Source organism: Phyllobates terribilis, unplaced genomic scaffold (genome assembly GCF_046119375.1).
Source record: "Phyllobates terribilis strain yellow unplaced genomic scaffold, ASM4611937v1 Scaffold_8__6_contigs__length_399053987, whole genome shotgun sequence".
NCBI classification, from domain to species: domain Eukaryota; kingdom Metazoa; phylum Chordata; class Amphibia; order Anura; family Dendrobatidae; genus Phyllobates; species Phyllobates terribilis.
The window spans coordinates 370442208-370460284 of NW_027362768.1; the positions used below are offsets into that span (position 1 = coordinate 370442208).

Below are 18077 nucleotides of genomic sequence, written 5' to 3' on the forward strand. Positions count from 1 at the left end.
GTGCCATTATCTTGTACCCCGAGTGTCAGCGTCATTATCCTGTACCCCGTGTATCCGTGTCATTATACTGTACCCCGAGTATCCGTGTCATTATACTGTACCCCGAGTGTCAGCGTCATTATCCTGTACCCCGAGTGTCAGTGTCATTACCCTGTACCCCGAGTGTCAGCGTCATTATCCTGTACCCCGAGTATCCGTGTCATTATCCTGTACCCCGAGTATCCGTGTCATTATACTGTACCCCGAGTATCCGTGTCATTATACTGTACCCCAAGTGTCAGTGTCATTATCCTGTACCCAGAGTGTCAGCGTCATTATCCTGTACCCCGAGTGTCAGTGTCATTATCCTGTACCCCAAGAGTCAGTGTCATTATCCTGTACCCCGAGTATCCGTGTCATTATACTGTACCCCAAGAGTCAGTGTCATTATCCTGTACCCCGAGTGTAATTATCCTGTACCCCGAGTGTCAGCGTCATTATCCTGTAACCCGAGTGTCAGTGTCATTATCCTGAACCCCGAGTGTCTGTGTCATTATCCTGTACCCCGAGTGTCAGTGCCATTATCCTGTACCCCGAGTGTCAGCGTCATTATCCTGTAACCCGAGTGTCTGTGTCATTATCCTGTACCCCGAGTGTCAGCGTCATTATCCTGTACCCCGAGTGTCAGTGTCATTATCCTGTACCCCGAGTGTCAGCATCATTATCCTGTACCCCGAATGTCAGTGTCATTATCCTGCACCCCAAGTATCAGTGTCATTATCCTGCACTCCAGGTGTCAGTGTCATTATCCTGCACCCCAAGTATCAGTGTCATTATCCTGTACCCCAAGTATCAGTGTCAATATACTGTACCCCAAGTATCATTGTCATTATCCTGTACCCCGAGTGTCAGTGTCATTATCCTGTACCCCGAGTGTAATTATCCTGTACTCCGAGTGTTAGCGTCATTATCCTGTACCCCAAGTATCCGTGTCATTATACTGTACCCCAAGTGTCAGTGTCATTATCCTGTACCCCGAGTGTAATTATCCTGTACCCCGAGTGTCAGCGTCATTATCCTGTTCCCCGAGTGTCAGCGTCATTATCCTGTAACCCGAGTGTCAGTGTCATTATCCTGAACCCCCAGTGTCTGTGTCATTATCCTGTACCCCGAGTGTCAGTGCCATTATCCTGTACCCCGAGTGTCAGCGTCATTATCCTGTAACCCGAGTGTCAGCGCCATTATCATGTACCCCGATTGTCAGTGCCATTATCCTGTACCCCGAGTGTCAGCGTCATTATCCTGAACCCCGAGTGTCTGTGTCATTATCCTGTACCCCGAGTTTCAGTGCCATTATCCTGTACCCCGAGTGTCAGCGTCATTATCCTGTATCCCGAGTGTCAGCGTCATTATCCTGTACCCCGAGTGTCATTATCCTGTACCCAGAGTGTCAGCGTCATTATCCTGTACCCCAAGAGTCAGTGTCATTATCCTGTACCCCAAGTGTTATTATCCTGTACCCCGAGTGTCAGCGTCATTATCCTGTAACCCGAGTGTCAGTGTCATTATCCTGAACCCCGAGTGTCTGTGTCATTATCCTGTACCCCGAGTGTCAGTGCCATTATCCTGTACCCCGAGTGTCAGCGTCATTATCCTGTAACCCGAGTGTCAGTGTCATTATCCTGTACCCCGAGTGTCAGCATCATTATCCTGTACCCCGAATGTCAGTGTCATTATCCTGCACCCCAAGTATCAGTGTCATTATCCTGCACTCCAGGTGTCAGTGTCATTATCCTGCACCCCAAGTATCAGTGTCATTATCCTGTACCCCAAGTATCAGTGTCAATATACTGTACCCCAAGTATCATTGTCATTATCCTGTACCCCGAGTGTCAGTGTCATTATCCTGTACCCCGAGTGTCAGTGTCATTATCCTGTACCCCGAGTGTAATTATCCTGTACTCCGAGTGTCAGCGTCATTATCCTGTACCCCAAGTATCCGTGTCATTATACTGTACCCCAAGTGTCAGTGTCATTATCCTGTACCCCTAGTGTAATTATCCTGTACCCCGAGTGTCAGCGTCATTATCCTGTACCCCGAGTGTCAGCGTCATTATCCTGAACCCCCAGTGTCTGTGTCATTATCCTGTACCCCGAGTGTCAGTGCCATTATCCTGTACCCCGAGTGTCAGTGCCATTATCCTGTACCCCGAGTGTCAGCGTCATTATCCTGTAACCCGCGTGTCAGCGCCATTATCATGTACCCCGATTGTCAGTGCCATTATCCTGTACCCTGAGTGTCAGCGTCATTATCCTGAACCCCGAGTGTCTGTGTCATTATCCTGTACCCCGAGTTTCAGTGCCATTATCCTGTACCCCGAGTGTCAGCGTCATTATCCTGTATCCCGAGTGTCAGCGTCATTATCCTGTACCCCGAGTGTCAGCGTCATTATCCTGTATCCCGAGTGTCAGCGTCATTATCCTGTATCCCGAGTGTCAGTGTCATTATCCTGTACCCCGAGTGTCAGCGTCATTATCCTGTATCCCGAGTGTCAGTGTCATTATCCTGTACCCCGAGTGTCAGCGTCATTATCCTGTATCCCGAGTGTCAGCGTCATTATCCTGTACCCCGAGTGTCAGCGTCATTATCCTATACCCCGAGTGTCAGTGTCATTATCCTGTACCCCGAGTGTCAGTGCCATTATCTTGTACCCCGAGTGTCAGCGTCATTATCCTGTACCCCGAGTATCCGTGTCATTATACTGTACCCCGAGTATCCGTGTCATTATACTGTACCCCCAAGTATCATTGTCATTATCCTGTACCCCGAGTGTAATTATCCTGTACCCTGAGTGTCAGCGTCATTATCCTGTACCCCGAGTGTCAGTGTCATTATCCTGTACCCTGAGTGTCAGCGTCATTATCCTGTACCCCGAGTGTCAGTGCCATTATCCTGTACCCCGAGTGTCAGCATCATTATCCTGTACCCCGAATGTCAGTGTCATTATCCTGCACCCCAAGTATCAGTGTCATTATCCTGTACCCCGAGTGTCAGTGCCATCACTCTGGGGTCCAGGACACTTGGTGTCATGTATTTCACATGTAACGTTCAGATCACAATAGAATCCAGGACCCCGATATCTGGAATATTCTGATACAGTAATTTGTGTCAATCATTTCCGAAAAACCAATTAATAATGGGAAAGTGAAAGCCTTTGGGGGGAATGGCAGCGCTGCGCCTTCCCGGCAGCCGGCTGGCGTTGAACCTTCACCGTGTTTCCTACCAGCCATATATTCGGGTCGTTATTCTCTGGCCTCCTCCCCGGAGCTGAACGTTTCACACACGACCGCGGCTCATGGAAAATATGAAATGGACGGCAGAATGTGAAGGACAAACACGAGCTGGAAAACAAGCAGGGAGCCCGGAGGGGGCGATGGCCGGGGGTCCGGCTTACGCAATGCAGGTGCGCGGTTTACCTTGGCTCGTCTACTCGAATTTTCCAGAAACCCTGTGATATTTTCCCCTGTTATCAGCAGCCGATATGTCATCGCTTTGGAAAGAGTCGAGTAAACGGGTCCGAGGGGTCAAAGTTATTCATGTCCTTTCGCTTATTATTCCGAGTGTTATAAAGATAACAATAGATGAGATACATTGTAACAATGTAACGTAGGGATGATGAGCGTAAACATCAAAGTCTTAAAGGGGCCTCCACGTTCTCCCCTATCTCATCAAACACCTGTATATTATAGGGGGAGAGGAGACCCTTTTCTGGCAGCAGCTTATCGCCCCCCTAAAAAAATAAAAGATCAGAAGGCAAAATTCCAACATGCCAGATCCTCCTCTCCCCGACATCATGAGTTGGGGGAGAAAATGGAGGCCCCCATAAACATCAGATGCTCGCCGATCCTGACAACTTTCATCTAGAGCCCGAAGTCATTTAGAAGTCAAAGGTTCTGATTATCCGGCACTTCTAATACTTCCCCAGTCTCTTCTTCCTGGTCCTGTCTATTGGAGAACCCCTTTTAGAGGGAATCTATAACCAGGTTTTTTGCTACCTGCAGCATGATGTAGGGGCAGAGACCCTGATTCCAGCAATGTATCACTTACTTGGATGCTTGCTGCAGTTTTTATTACAACCTGTTTTCTCTGCTGCTGATCTAGCAGTTCTCTGAATGCTGAGCTTTGTATAACCCCGTCCACACCACTGATTGGCCACTTTCGGTGTGCACTGTGCATAGGCAGAAAGCTGCCAATCAGTGGTGGAGGTGTGGTTGGACTACCTTGCAGCAAGTTTAGTGATTTTATCAAAACTACAGCAAGCAACCCTGTAAGTGACATATCACTGGAATCAGGGTCTCTGCTATTACATCATGCAAAAACCTGATGACAGATTCCCTTTAAGATACATTTCTAGTTCTCTGCTGTCACCACAACTAGTAGGACCTGCTGTATTCAGTACGCTCTAAAGCTCCCCCTAGTGGTGACTGCAGGCAGCCAGACTATACACTGTGTTCTGAATTATTAGGCAAGTTGTATTTTAGAGGATTATTTTTATTATTGATCAACAACTCTGTTCTCAATCAACCGAAAAGACTCATAAATATCCAAGCTTAATATTTTTGGATGTTGGAGTGGGGTGTTTTTAGATTTGGCTATCTTAGGAGGATATCTCTTTGTGCAGGTAACTATTACTGTGCAGAATTATTAGGCAACTTAATAAAAACCTAATATAATCCCATCTCACTTGTTTATTTTCACCAGGTAAACCAATATCAGTGCACAAAATATAGAAATAAACATTTCTGACATGCAAAAACAAAAACAAAAAAGTTAGTGATGAATATAGCCACCTTTCTTTATGACGACACTCAGCAGCCTCCATCCATAGATTCTGTCAGTTGCTTGATCTGTTTTCGATCAACATTGCGTGCAGCAGCCACCACAGCCTCCCAGACACTGCTCCAAGAGGTGTACTGTTTTCCCTCCCTGTAGATCTCACCACAGCCTCCCAGACACTGCTCCGAGAGGTGTACTGTTTTCCCTCCCTGTAGATCTCACATTTTATGATGGACCACAGGTTCTCTATGGGGTTCAGATCAGGTGAACAAGGGGGCCATGTCATTATTTTTTCTTCTTTTAGACCTTTACTGGCCAGCCACCCTCTGGAGTAGTTGGATGCATGTGATGGAGCATTGTCCTGCATGAAAATCATGTTTTTCTTGAACGATACCGACTTCTTCCTTACCACTGCTTGAAGAAGTTGTCTTCCAGAAACTGGCAGTAGGTCTGGGAGTTGAGCTTCACTTCATCCTCAACCCAAAAACGTCCCACAAGTTCATCTTTGATGATACCAGCCCATACCAGTACCCCACCTCCACCTTGCTGGCGTCTGAGTCGGAGTGGAGCTCTCTGCCCTTTACTGATCCAGCCTCTGGCCCATCCATCTGGCCCATCAAGAGTCACTCTCATTTCATCAGTCCATAAAACCTTTGAAAAATCAGTCTTAAGATATTTCTTGGCCCATTCTTGATGTTTTATCTTATGTTTCTTGTTCAGAGGTGGTGGTTTTTCAGCCTACCTTACCTTGGCCATGTCCCTGAGTATCGCACACCTTGTGCTTTTTGATACTCCAGTAACGTTGCAGCTCTGAAATATGGCAAAACTGGTGGCGAATGGCATCTTGGCAGCTTCACACTTGATTTTCCTCAATTCATGGGCAGTTATTTTGCGCCTTTTTTGACCAACACACTTTTTGCAACCCTGTTGGCTATTTGCCATGAAACGCTTGATTGTTCGGTGATCACGCTTCAAAAGTTTGGAAATTTCAGGACTGCTGCCTCCCTCTGCAAGACATCTCACAATTTTGGACTTTTCAGAGCCGTCAAATCTCTCTTCTGACCCATTTTGCCAAAGGAAAGGAAGTTGCCTAATAATTAAGCACACCTTATATAGGGTGTTGATGTCATTAGTCAACACCCCTCCTCATTACAGAGATGCACATCACCAGATTTACTTAATTGGTAGTTGGCTCTCAAGCCTATGCAGCTTGGAGTAGGACAACATGTATAAAAAGTATCATGTGATCAAAATACTCATTTGCCTAATAATTCTGAACACAGTGTATAAGTGCAGGGGATTCGACACTTTGTATCAGTTCTGAATCCTGAACAACATAAAGATCTAGTAATGAATATGGGGATTATTTCAATAAAAAATGGTGATTGAGGAAAAATATTCAATGGTGATTTACACATTTACTCTAAAATACCTTTAATATGAGATGGGGATATCTGACACTGAGCAGCTCAGGATATGACAACTTCCAGGGAAAATGAGAATCCATATAAGGCCCCACTATCAGTATTCGGTAAGTATTTTTTCTCAGGAGTGGGAGCCAAAATCAGGAGTGGGTGATAAATGCAGAATTGGTGACTTGTTTCTATTATACTTTTTCTCTGATTGTTCCTCACCTGGTTTTGGCTCCGACTCCTGAGAAAAAATACTGACCGAATACTGACCAAATACTGATAGTGGGGCCGTGGCCTAACAGTTTATTTGACCGGCCGACATCTGGGCTGAGAGGTAAAAGTAAGAACATCATGTGGAAAACCAGAACATGGAGATCACAGCTGACAACTAGTGGCGCACAGAAACACAGCTGACAACTGGTAGCGCACAGAAACACCACTGACAACTGGTAGCGCACAGAAACACAGCTGACAACTGGTAGCGCACAGAAACACCACTGACAACTGGTAGCGCACAGAAACACAGCTGACAACTGGTAGCGCACAGAAACACAGCTAACAACTGGTAGCGCACAGAAACACAGCTGACAACTGGTAGTACAAAGAAACACAGCTGACAACTGGTAGCGCACAGAAACACAGCTGACAACTGGTAGCCTGCAGAAACACAGCCGACAACTGGTAGTGCACAGAAACACAGCTGACAACTGGTAGCGCACAGAAACACAGCTGACAACTGGTAGCGCACAGAAACACAGCCGACAACTGGTAGCGCACAGAAACACAGCTGACAACTGGTAGCGCACAGAAACACAGCCGACAACTGGTAGCGCGCAGAAACACAGCTGACAACTGGTAGCGCACAGAAACACAGCTGACAACTGGTAGCGCACAGAAACACAGCTGACAACTTGTAGCGCACAGAAACACAGCCGACAACTGGTAGCGCACAGAAACACAGCCGACAACTGGTAGCGCACAGAAACACAGCCGACAACTGGTAGCGCACAGAAACAAAGCTGACAACTGGTAGCGCACAGAAACACAGCCGACAACTGGTAGCGCACAGAAACACAGCTGACAACTGGTAGCGCACAGAAACACAGCTGACAACTGGTAGCGCACAGAAACACAGCTGACAACTGGTAGCGCACAGAAACACAGCTGACAACTGGTAGCGCACAGAAACACAGCTGACAACTGGTAGCACACAGAAACACAACTGACAACTGGCAGCGCACAGAAACACAACTGACAACTGGTAGCCCACAGAAACACAGCTGACAACTGGTAGCGCACAGAAACAAAGCTGACAACTGGTAGCGCACAGAAACACAGCTGACAACTGGTAGCCCACAGAAACACAGCTGACAACTGGTAGCGCACAGAAACACAGCTGACAACTGGTAGCACACAGAAACACAGCTGACAACTGGTAGCACACAGAAACACAACTGACAACTGGTAGCGCACAGAAACACAGCTGACAACTGGTAGCGCACAGAAACACAGCTGACAACTGGTAGCGCACAGAAACAAAGCTGACAACTGGTAGCCCACAGAAACACAGCTGACAACTGGTAGCCCACAGAAACACAGCTGACAACTGGTAGCCCACAGAAACACAGCTGACAACTGGTAGCCCACAGAAACACAGCTGACAACTGGTAGCACACAGAAACACAGCTGACAACTGGTAGCGCGCAGAAACACAGCTGACAACTGGTAGCGCACAGAAACACAACTGACAACTGGTAGCGCACAGAAACACAGCTGACAACTGGTAGCGCACAGAAACACAGCTGACAACTGGTAGTACAAAGAAACACAGCTGACAACTGGTAGGGCACAGAAACAGAGCTGACAACTGGTAGCCCGCAGAAACACAGCCGACAACTGGTAGTGCACAGAAACACAGCTGACAACTGGTAGCGCACAGAAACACAGCCGACAACTGGTAGCGCACAGAAACACAGCTGACAACTGGTAGCGCACAGAAACACAGCTGACAACTGGTAGCGCACAGAAACACAGCTGACAACTGGTAGCGCACAGAAACACAGCTGACAACTGGTAGCGCACAGAAACACAGCTGACAACTGGTAGCACACAGAAACACAACTGACAACTGGCAGCGCACAGAAACACAACTGACAACTGGTAGCCCACAGAAACACAGCTGACAACTGGTAGCGCACAGAAACAAAGCTGACAACTGGTAGCGCACAGAAACACAGCTGACAACTGGTAGCCCACAGAAACACAGCTGACAACTGGTAGCGCACAGAAACACAGCTGACAACTGGTAGCACACAGAAACACAGCTGACAACTGGTAGCACACAGAAACACAACTGACAACTGGTAGCGCACAGAAACACAGCTGACAACTGGTAGCGCACAGAAACACAGCTGACAACTGGTAGCGCACAGAAACAAAGCTGACAACTGGTAGCCCACAGAAACACAGCTGACAACTGGTAGCCCACAGAAACACAGCTGACAACTGGTAGCCCACAGAAACACAGCTGACAACTGGTAGCCCACAGAAACACAGCTGACAACTGGTAGCGCACAGAAACACAGCTGACAACTGGTAGCGCACAGAAACACAGCTGACAACTGGTAGCACACAGAAACACAACTGACAACTGGTAGCGCACAGAAACACAGCTGACAACTGGTAGCACACAGAAACACAGCTGACAACTGGTAGCGCACAGAAACACAACTGACAACTGGTAGCGCACAGAAACACAGCTGACAACTGGTAGCACACAGAAACACAGCTGACAACTGGTAGCGCACAGAAACACAACTGACAACTGGTAGCGCACAGAAACACAGCTGACAACTGGTAGCGCACAGAAACACAGCTGACAACTGGTAGCGCACAGAAACACAACTGACAACTGGTAGCGCACAGAAACACAGCTGACAACTGGTAGCACACAGAAACACAGCTGACAACTGGTAGCACACAGAAACACAACTGACAACTGGTAGCGCACAGAAACACAACTGACAACTGGTAGCACACAGAAACACAGCTGACAACTGGTAGCGCACAGAAACACAACTGACAACTGGTAGCACACAGAAACACAGCTGACAACTGGTAGCGCACAGAAACACAGCTGACAACTGGTAGCGCACAGAAACACAACTGACAACTGGTAGCGCACAGAAACACAGCTGACAACTGGTAGCGCACAGAAACACAGCTGACAACTGGTAGCGCACAGAAACACAACTGACAACTGGTAGCGCACAGAAACACAGCTGACAACTGGTAGCGCACAGAAACACGGCTGACAACTGGCAGCGCACAGAAACACAACTGACAACTGGTAGCGCACAGAAACACAGCTGACAACTGGTAGCCCACAGAAACACAGCTGACAACTGGTAGCCCACAGAAACACAGCTGACAACTGGCAGCGCACAGAAACACAACTGACAACTGGTAGCGCACAGAAACACGGCTGACAACTGGCAGCGCACAGAAACACAGCTGACAATTGTAAACCATCCAAGCAGGAGGGAGACGGGTTTTCAGCTCGGCGCAAACTCATTTTTGTTCATAAAACCGTCATCTTTCCATTCAGCTGGAGGGAAACCCCTTCTGTTGCCTTGAAAATAACAGATAATTAAACAAAAAAAGATCATGAGTAACAGCGAAGAGAGCAGGAAATATTCCCAGCAACACCTGCTTCCTGAAGGCAACAGTTATTTGATCCCTGGGCTCCATATGTGCCGTGCCCTGAGCCCCGAGTGCGATATCCCAGGTTCACGACTGATGACTCTAAGACTTTAAGGAGCAGATTAACCCTTTCTCTCCCAAGGTTTCTGGGACGTTTAGTCGTCGAGTCATCGCTTTTGTTTCTCCGTTACTTTCCCTTGAGAGAAGACAATCGGGACTTCACGATCAGTAACTTTCTTTTCTATTCTCCCTAAAGATAATCCAAAACTAAATATAGGAAGAAGATGTTCTCCTTGTTCCATTTTTTCTTTTTTAATTCTTTTCGTCCCTCTTTATCTGCAGTCGTCAATTCCTTGTGCGTCTCCGAAGATGGTGGCTTCACCCCGTGTCCGGTAATGAGAAGGTCGATCATCAAAATGGTAAGTAGGGTTCCAAATGATTCAGCACCCCCAAATGATTTGTAATGATTCCCGGCCCCCCTCCGAGGATAGATCCGAGGATATATTAATTTATTCTTCCTTCTGGGCTTCCACCAAATTATAGGATGCCGGTATGACAACCCAATCCTTCTCCGGGAACATTCAGAGGTGGTACAAGGGTAGGATTGAAGAATGTGACTCATTTTCCGTCAGTGTTGCACCGGCGCTCTCCAGGTTTGCATTCACACTAGAGATGAGCGAATCGATTTGCAGGACCCTGGCCCAGCCGCCACATCAGTATCCAGTAGCCGCCCACCGGACAGGAGCCGTGCAGACCTCCTCTCACCTGCCGGCCCCCCGACGCCTCTTCTGATTCATAAGCTAAGAGTGATATCAAGTGTGTGACCTACAAATCAGAAGAGGTACCAGGGATGGAGGATTGGACATGGACTACTGATGTAGCCACTCAAATCGCTCCTCTCTAATTGACTACTAATGGCTCGGTTCTGGTACCAGCGCACCTGTCCATTCTGCCATTACTGACCGGGTCAGCTACAGTATCGGTGGACTGATTGATGCTCTACCTCTCATTAGCTCATCTCTGGTCCATGTCTCCAAAATATCTGAGGAACAGTTTAAAGGTGCCCAAATCTTAGATACTTGTGAGCCAAACACTCAGCAATTCCATAAACATGAACGCTCGGCAGGATGTTCACGTGTTCTCAAAGGGGGAGAGAATAAGCCGCTGCCAGATATAGTGATGGTGGTGGCTCATTGACTGTGACAACATAGGATAGGACATGTTGAAATCCAACATGTTCCATCTTTCTTTTTCCTGCCATTGTAGGAGAGTAGACAGTCGGCCACCTTTAGCTTTGCTCATGTCTTGTGTATGGGCTTCGCTGGGTACCATGGAGGACATCACCAAGAAATGATGATTACTAACAAGTGACGCATTCTCCCAATACCTGGAGAAGAGGACACAGGTAACAGGGACCATCGAGCAGCTGCAACATCTGAATGCAAACGTGTAGAAAGCAACAGATCTGCAGTTACTTTTGCTGTCAGTCACAGACAGGGGACCAATATTCCTCGCAATTTGCTGCATTACAGAAGAGTTTTAAAGGGATTGTTCATTTCCAGAAGATATGCTGGTCACATGGTGTCCCATTACCGGGATCTGCAGCAATCAGCTGTACTCCATGGAGAGCTCAGTGCTGAGCATCACATTCCCCAGCAGCGCCCCCACAGGGGAATCTGAGCATTGCACCATCTGCAATGGACTCAGTGGGCAGTCTGTGTAATGCCGTGTGGTTCTCCAGGGAGAGAGATACATTTTGTAGCCGTTCTGTGCTATCGATAATGGATGGGGTCTTGAGCGATGGACTCTTCCCTTATTACTGGGGGCTTTTCCCAAGAGTAGATCAGACGAGCCCCTATATTATATATCACAAGTTCAGTATCTGTCAGTCCCAGCGCCCCCCATACACATGCACAGTCGCTTTGGCAGAGCAGATACGGGAAGGAGGGTGAGCAGCAGTCAGACTCCTCATCTTTCCAGAGAATAAAAGAATGGGGCGATGACATTCAACATGCCCGATCCTTCTTTTTGGGGGGATTTAGCACTCCCATCTATATTTGATAGCTGCCGCTCCTTGGGGGGCTCCGATAATTTTTCGCTTTCCTGATGTCGTTATTTCCCGGGTTTCCTTCTTCTTCCTCCTCGTCCTCATTTACCACTTTCTGTGCTTTAAGCTCATTAAAAGCAATAAGAACAATGCTAGAAGGTGCAGAAAGAAGAGGTCACCGTGCGAGTCCCTCCGAGGGTCATCCAAGGAACAACAAATATTCCAAGCAGCGGCAGGAAGAAAGCCTCAGATTTCCAGGGGCCGGGAAAATTCTGCAGCCACTTCCTGGAGCGCTGAGACACTTCCTGCCGTCTTCCTGCCGCTTTCTGCAAGAGATCTGAGAAGTGGCTGCAGTTAGTGATGGCTTCTGCAGCCTCCCAGTCCACCTGCAGATGCTTAACCCTTAGGCGCTGGAGATCACATTCTTGGGCATTATATGGCGGCAAATTAAAGGGAAATGCACATAATAAATAATAATAAGAGGCACCAATGAGCGAGGACAGCACAGAACCCGAATGTAGCCCTGAGAAAGGTGTGTGGTAATATGTATCTAATCTGTAGGACTGGACCACGCGGATCAGCTGCTGACACGGCTGTGGCCAGATTTATCATTAGCAGATTATTATTTCCAGGAGAGACCACATCTGCAAGATGGCACGGCCCCATGTTACCGATATGGAGCAATTTCAGAGACACGGCGAAGTGTCACCTATATGACCAGGCTCGGACTGGCCCACAGGAGAGCAGGGGAATCCTCTGGTAGGCCGCCCCTGTGAAGTAGTGCTGATGAGCAGTGCTATTACACTTGAATCATAATTTGCAGAAATAATCTAATCATTCATTAAACATTAAAGCTGATGGTCATCGAGTAAAAACAAAAAATTGCAGCGTGCGCTACTGTGATTAGTAGTCTGGATCAGATTCACCCATTATAAGGCCGCATTCAGACGAGCGTATGCCAAATCACCCATTATACATCCAAGAAAAAAAAAATACTATTTTTCTTCCGTATTGTCATACATGCACAATTTAATAAATAATAAAGGAAAAATACAGTTTCATTTGTAATGTATCCGTGAAAAACGCACGACGTTCAGATTTTATGACCGAGCTACAATCGTACAATATTCATACTAACTCATTGCGCTCAAGGGCAGAGCTGTGTCTATGTTTGGCCCCAGGGATCCAATGCTGAGGATTGTCCCCCAGTGAGAATATAATGGACTTGGACTTTGCCATTTTTATTTTATTTTTGCAGTTTGCACGCAACTTTTTTTTTTTTCCATAGGAAACATTGAGGCTGTGTGGTGGTTTCCCTGCTGTGCTGCTCTAGTCTAAAAGTTTCAGAACTTTGCTGCATTCTGTCGATGAGTGGAAAGTTTTCCATAAGTCCGTGTTTACAACAGTTATTATAGCATGTCAGCGCCATGTTATGGGCAATCAATGCGTGGTAAAATAAGGGCCGTGTCTGCGCTAATGCAGCTTCTGACTGCGATGGTCAGAGCCAAAAGCCAATCGGGGAGCAGCCGAACCTCCGGAGTCTTTCCTGGTGACTGCGTTATTATGGCTGACAACATAAAGACTTACATGTGGGCAGCAGAGGAGAATGGAAGAATATTGTCAGATATGATAGTTATTACATGGACACGGCAGGAAGGCGAGATGTCTTGAATTCTGATATATTAATTCCTTTATACGTTTTCACATTCAATATTTTGCACGAATCAATTTTTTAACTATAGCAATTTTTTTCCAAACCCCTGTAAAAAACAATTAGGAAAAAATGTTGTCTTCCTGCAGCCACCACTAGGGGGGAGCTTACTGTATACTGTTTTGGTGTTTTATTTTAATGTGAAGGGTGTTTGCAGTGAGCGCCCTCTAGTGCTCGATTTGGTGCCCTGCATCAGAAAAAATGTTGGCTTCCTGCAGCCACCACTAGGGGGAGCTTACTGTATACTGTTTTGGTGTTTTATTTTAATGTGAAGGGTGTTTGCAGTGAGCGCCCTCTAGTGCTCGATTTGGTGCCCTGCATCAGAAAAAATGTTGGCTTCCTGCAGCCACCACTAGGGGGAGCTTACTGTATACTGTTTTGGTGTTTTATTTTAATGTGAAGGGTGTTTGCAGTGAGCGCCCTCTAGTGCTCGATTTGGTGCCCTGCATCAGAAAAAATGTTGGCTTCCTGCAGCCACCACTAGGGGGAGCTTACTGTATACTGTTTTGGTGTTTTATTTTAATGTGAAGGGTGTTTGCAGTGAGCGCCCTCTAGTGCTCGATTTGGTGCCCTGCATCAGAAAAAATGTTGGCTTCCTGCAGCCACCACTAGGGGGAGCTTACTGTATACTGTTTTGGTGTTTTATTTTAATGTGAAGGGTGTTTGCAGTGAGCGCCCTCTAGTGCTCGATTTGGTGCCCTGCATCAGAAAAAATGTTGGCTTCCTACAGCCACCACTAGGGGGAGCTTACTGTATACTGTTTTGGTGTTTTATTTTAATGTGAAGGGTGTTTGCAGTGAGCGCTCTCTAGTGCTCGATTTGGTGCCCTGCATCAGAAAAAATGTTGGCTTCCTGCAGCCACCACTAGGGGGAGCTTACTGTATACTGTTTTGGTGTTTTATTTTAATGTGAAGGGTGTTTGCAGTGAGCGCCCTCTAGTGCTCAATTTGGTGCCCTGCATCAGAAAAAATGTTGGCTTCCTGCAGCCACCACTAGGGGGAGCTTACTGTATCATTTTTTTCGTGTTTTATTTCAATATGAAGGGTGTTTGCAGTGAGTGCCCTCTAGTGCTCGATTTGGTGCCCTGCATCAGAAAAAATGTTGGCTTCCTGCAGCCACCACTAGGGGGAGCTTACTGTATACTGTTTTCATGTTTTATTTCAATATGAAGGGTGTATGCAGTGAGCGCCTTCTAGTGCTGGATTTGGTACTCTGCATCTGAATAGTGAAGCTCTAGATCACTCTAAAGATATAAGCCCCGATTCATCATTTCAGGGTTTTTTTTTAAGGCACTTTACTTTTTTTATCTTGTGGTTTTCTCTTCCATTTGTTTGGGCGCCAAATTCTTCAAAATTTTCACAAAATTAAAAAAATCTCTTTTTAGTTTTTGAGGCATTGTGCCAAAATTCCCGGTGTACATAAAATCTCTCCAGGAGGGACTAAAGTGCATTTGCACCAAGTTTTATGACTTTTTAAAAAAGGCGCAATTGATGAATTAGTCTAAAACATGTAGAAAAATAACATTGATGTAGAAATCAGAGAACTAAACAGCAAAAGACAACTTTATAAAAAAAAAAAAAAAAAAAGGCGCAAATTGCTTGATGAATTTGGCGCAAATCAAAAAGTCAGTAATTGGGAGGCGTTCACGGGAAAAAAACTGGCGAAAATGCGATGATGAATCGAGCCCATAGTGTCTTGTAAATCAGCACCTTGGAAACTGTATCAAAAGGAAAGACAAGCTGGCTGCAGCAGGAGCCTCCCCCCACTCACTCTGTCTGCAGCAGGACAGGATTGGTAAGCCACACCCTTTTGTCAAGTGGGCGTGGTTATATCTAACTTCCAGGCTAAGATGGAACTGAACCACATTACCCCTGTGGCCTCTGCAGGATTTCTACAAGACTGATGCAAAAAAATGGAAAATGATATTTCTGCTTTACTTTAAACATTCCTTTCTAGGTTTATCTTTACTTAATGGAGAACCAGGAACCGATCCCAAACAAATGAGATGTAGAAAGACTTTCTTTGCCGCACCTACATTTTGGGACCGTGGAAAGAGCAAATGCTTCACTATCACTAATAACAAGTCGCACCGATTAATCCTACAATTGTCAAAAGTAAGGTCACGGAATTAATATCCCATCAGATCCATCAGATAAGATAAACATAGGGGGTCATGATCCAGGAGAACAAGGTTACTTTTCAGGTTTAAAAGAAACAATTTTTGGGAAAGCTCCTCACGTTCTAGATGGTTCTCCACGCCCTCGTCAATGCTCCGCTAGGGCCAGGCCACAAATGGCTGCTCCCTCTACACTCAGACTTCCCAGCCAGTGCCCACATTAAGACACAATCCTCACCCTCTAGAACATTAATGGGGTCAGCTGCACCCTATAACTGTACATCACGGTGCTACAAGTTGTGGGTTTAGTCCTGTTAATTCGACCAAACCATCCAGAAGCAAGTGAGGGACTTCTTCCTCTTGAGAAGGTGGTATACACCCCTGAGGAACCTTATAACACCCCTAAAAACATTAATGCTGATAACAGTCCAGCATTGTCTCTGATTTTCTACGTTGTATTTGGAGGTGATATTTCCAATCCACAATATGTCCAAATATTCTGCAAAAAGGTCTGTGAAAGCCAACCTTGATCTTCCAAGGAGCGAGGAGGGAGACCATCTTCACGACATTGGTCTGTGCTGTTAGAACAGGTCCAAACTTCACCTTCAGAAGATTGTGCATTTATGGCGTCAATTATGAGTCCGGCTATGGTCAACTACCAAATAATTGATCATCAACTTTCCACTTTTTCACGGGAAGGATCCCAGTGATGGTTACTGATCCATTAGTTTCCTTCCACATGTACAAGATTCGATAAACCCTCAGGAACGGACTGCACCCTCCTTGTCCCAATAAAAGTCCTGGCTTTCTTCACTTCTGTCGGATTTCCAACCAGTTGATGGCTCACGATTTTCCCTGCCCCCTTACTGTGCAGACAGGACACGATTTGGGCAAATCTCTGATGGTTGATGGTAAAGAACTTTATGGCAAGAGCAAATATAAGGAATTAACCTTCAATATTGATGACTCACCTTTTCTCATGTCGAAAAAATGTAAATTTGGTGATGCCCCAATGCGATTGTCTTGGTGCACAGACAAAGCCTAAGCTGCCACCACCAATAATGGCCACCTAAAGCTTTTTCTGCTGATCTCGTGAGATGCAAAATGGCCTAAAACAAGAACTAATATATATATTTCATCACTCTCCTGCAGTGCCACCACAAACAAAATTAAGAATGACACAGTCCTCATGGACATCAATGGCTTGTCCATGTAATTTATGGACACACTGGGTCCTCCAGGTTTAGGGACGCTCTTTGTAGTAGCTCTCCGCTCTGACTAATTAATAATTGCTGGTTATATAAGTAGAGGTAGTAAGAGGAGCTCGTCTTAAGGTCACAGGAAAATGTAAACTGGGAGCTGGTCCATAGGGGGTGTTCATAAATCAGTGCTTTCAGTCAATCTCCGTGGCTCCTTCGCCCGGTGTTGATATATCTCTGTACAGCTGGACTGGATGCCATGTTGTGAGCCACCACTCAGTGGTTTCCGGAAACTGGTGAGATTGCAAAACACAGTCACCAACTGCCATGCCGGATATATTTTGCAAGCTGGTCTGCACGTGCCCCCATATTTTACATCTGTGCCGGAGAATTGTGCTCAGTCTTGAGGAAGTCTGGATCTCCTGAAGAGATGGAGGAACAGACATAATGATGAAGTGGTCTTCAGCGCCCTGTGTGTTTTGGGTGAATGTACTGAAAACAGGTGTTTATGCGGAGGCGGCGATGTGGGACTATGTCTGAAATTGACCAATCAGACCTTGATGTTTTTTCATATATTAAGGACATGAAAGAAAACCTTCAATTGGCTCCTATTGGTCAACATGGCACATCATGGACCCCAAAGGGCTGAGCAAAAGAAATCTACTGACCATAATTGGTTACATCAAATCTCCCTTAGATGAACATTGCCGGCCATTTAGGGGTTGTCCAGACCTGAGAACGAATTCTCAAACACCCTATTAGGGTTTATAGAGAGAGTACCCAATTCAAAATGCTCATTACCACCAACAGAGCGAGTGGCTAAAAGAAGTAGCCTAGCTCCAGAACATCTTGCTTTTTGTGCATCATATGGACATATTCTGAAATGTGTAATGCTTCATTTTTCCTGTGAGGGTGCTGCAGCCTTTCCTTATACATATAAGAGACCCCTGCAGCGCTGCCACCACAAATATGAAGTATTACACGTTTCTGAAGGACAGCGGATCATTGGGAATTTCAGACTTTATGGCAACCCTTTACATAGTGGTAGATGTTGGTATGAAGGCTGATCATCAG

General features: G+C 46.2%; 1 pseudogene; it reads right to left on the reverse strand.

The window, feature by feature from the left end:
- Positions 1–15952: 15952 nt before the first annotated feature.
- LOC141157771 (uncharacterized) overlaps positions 15953–18077 on the reverse strand; it is an 86666-nt pseudogene continuing 84541 nt past the window's right edge.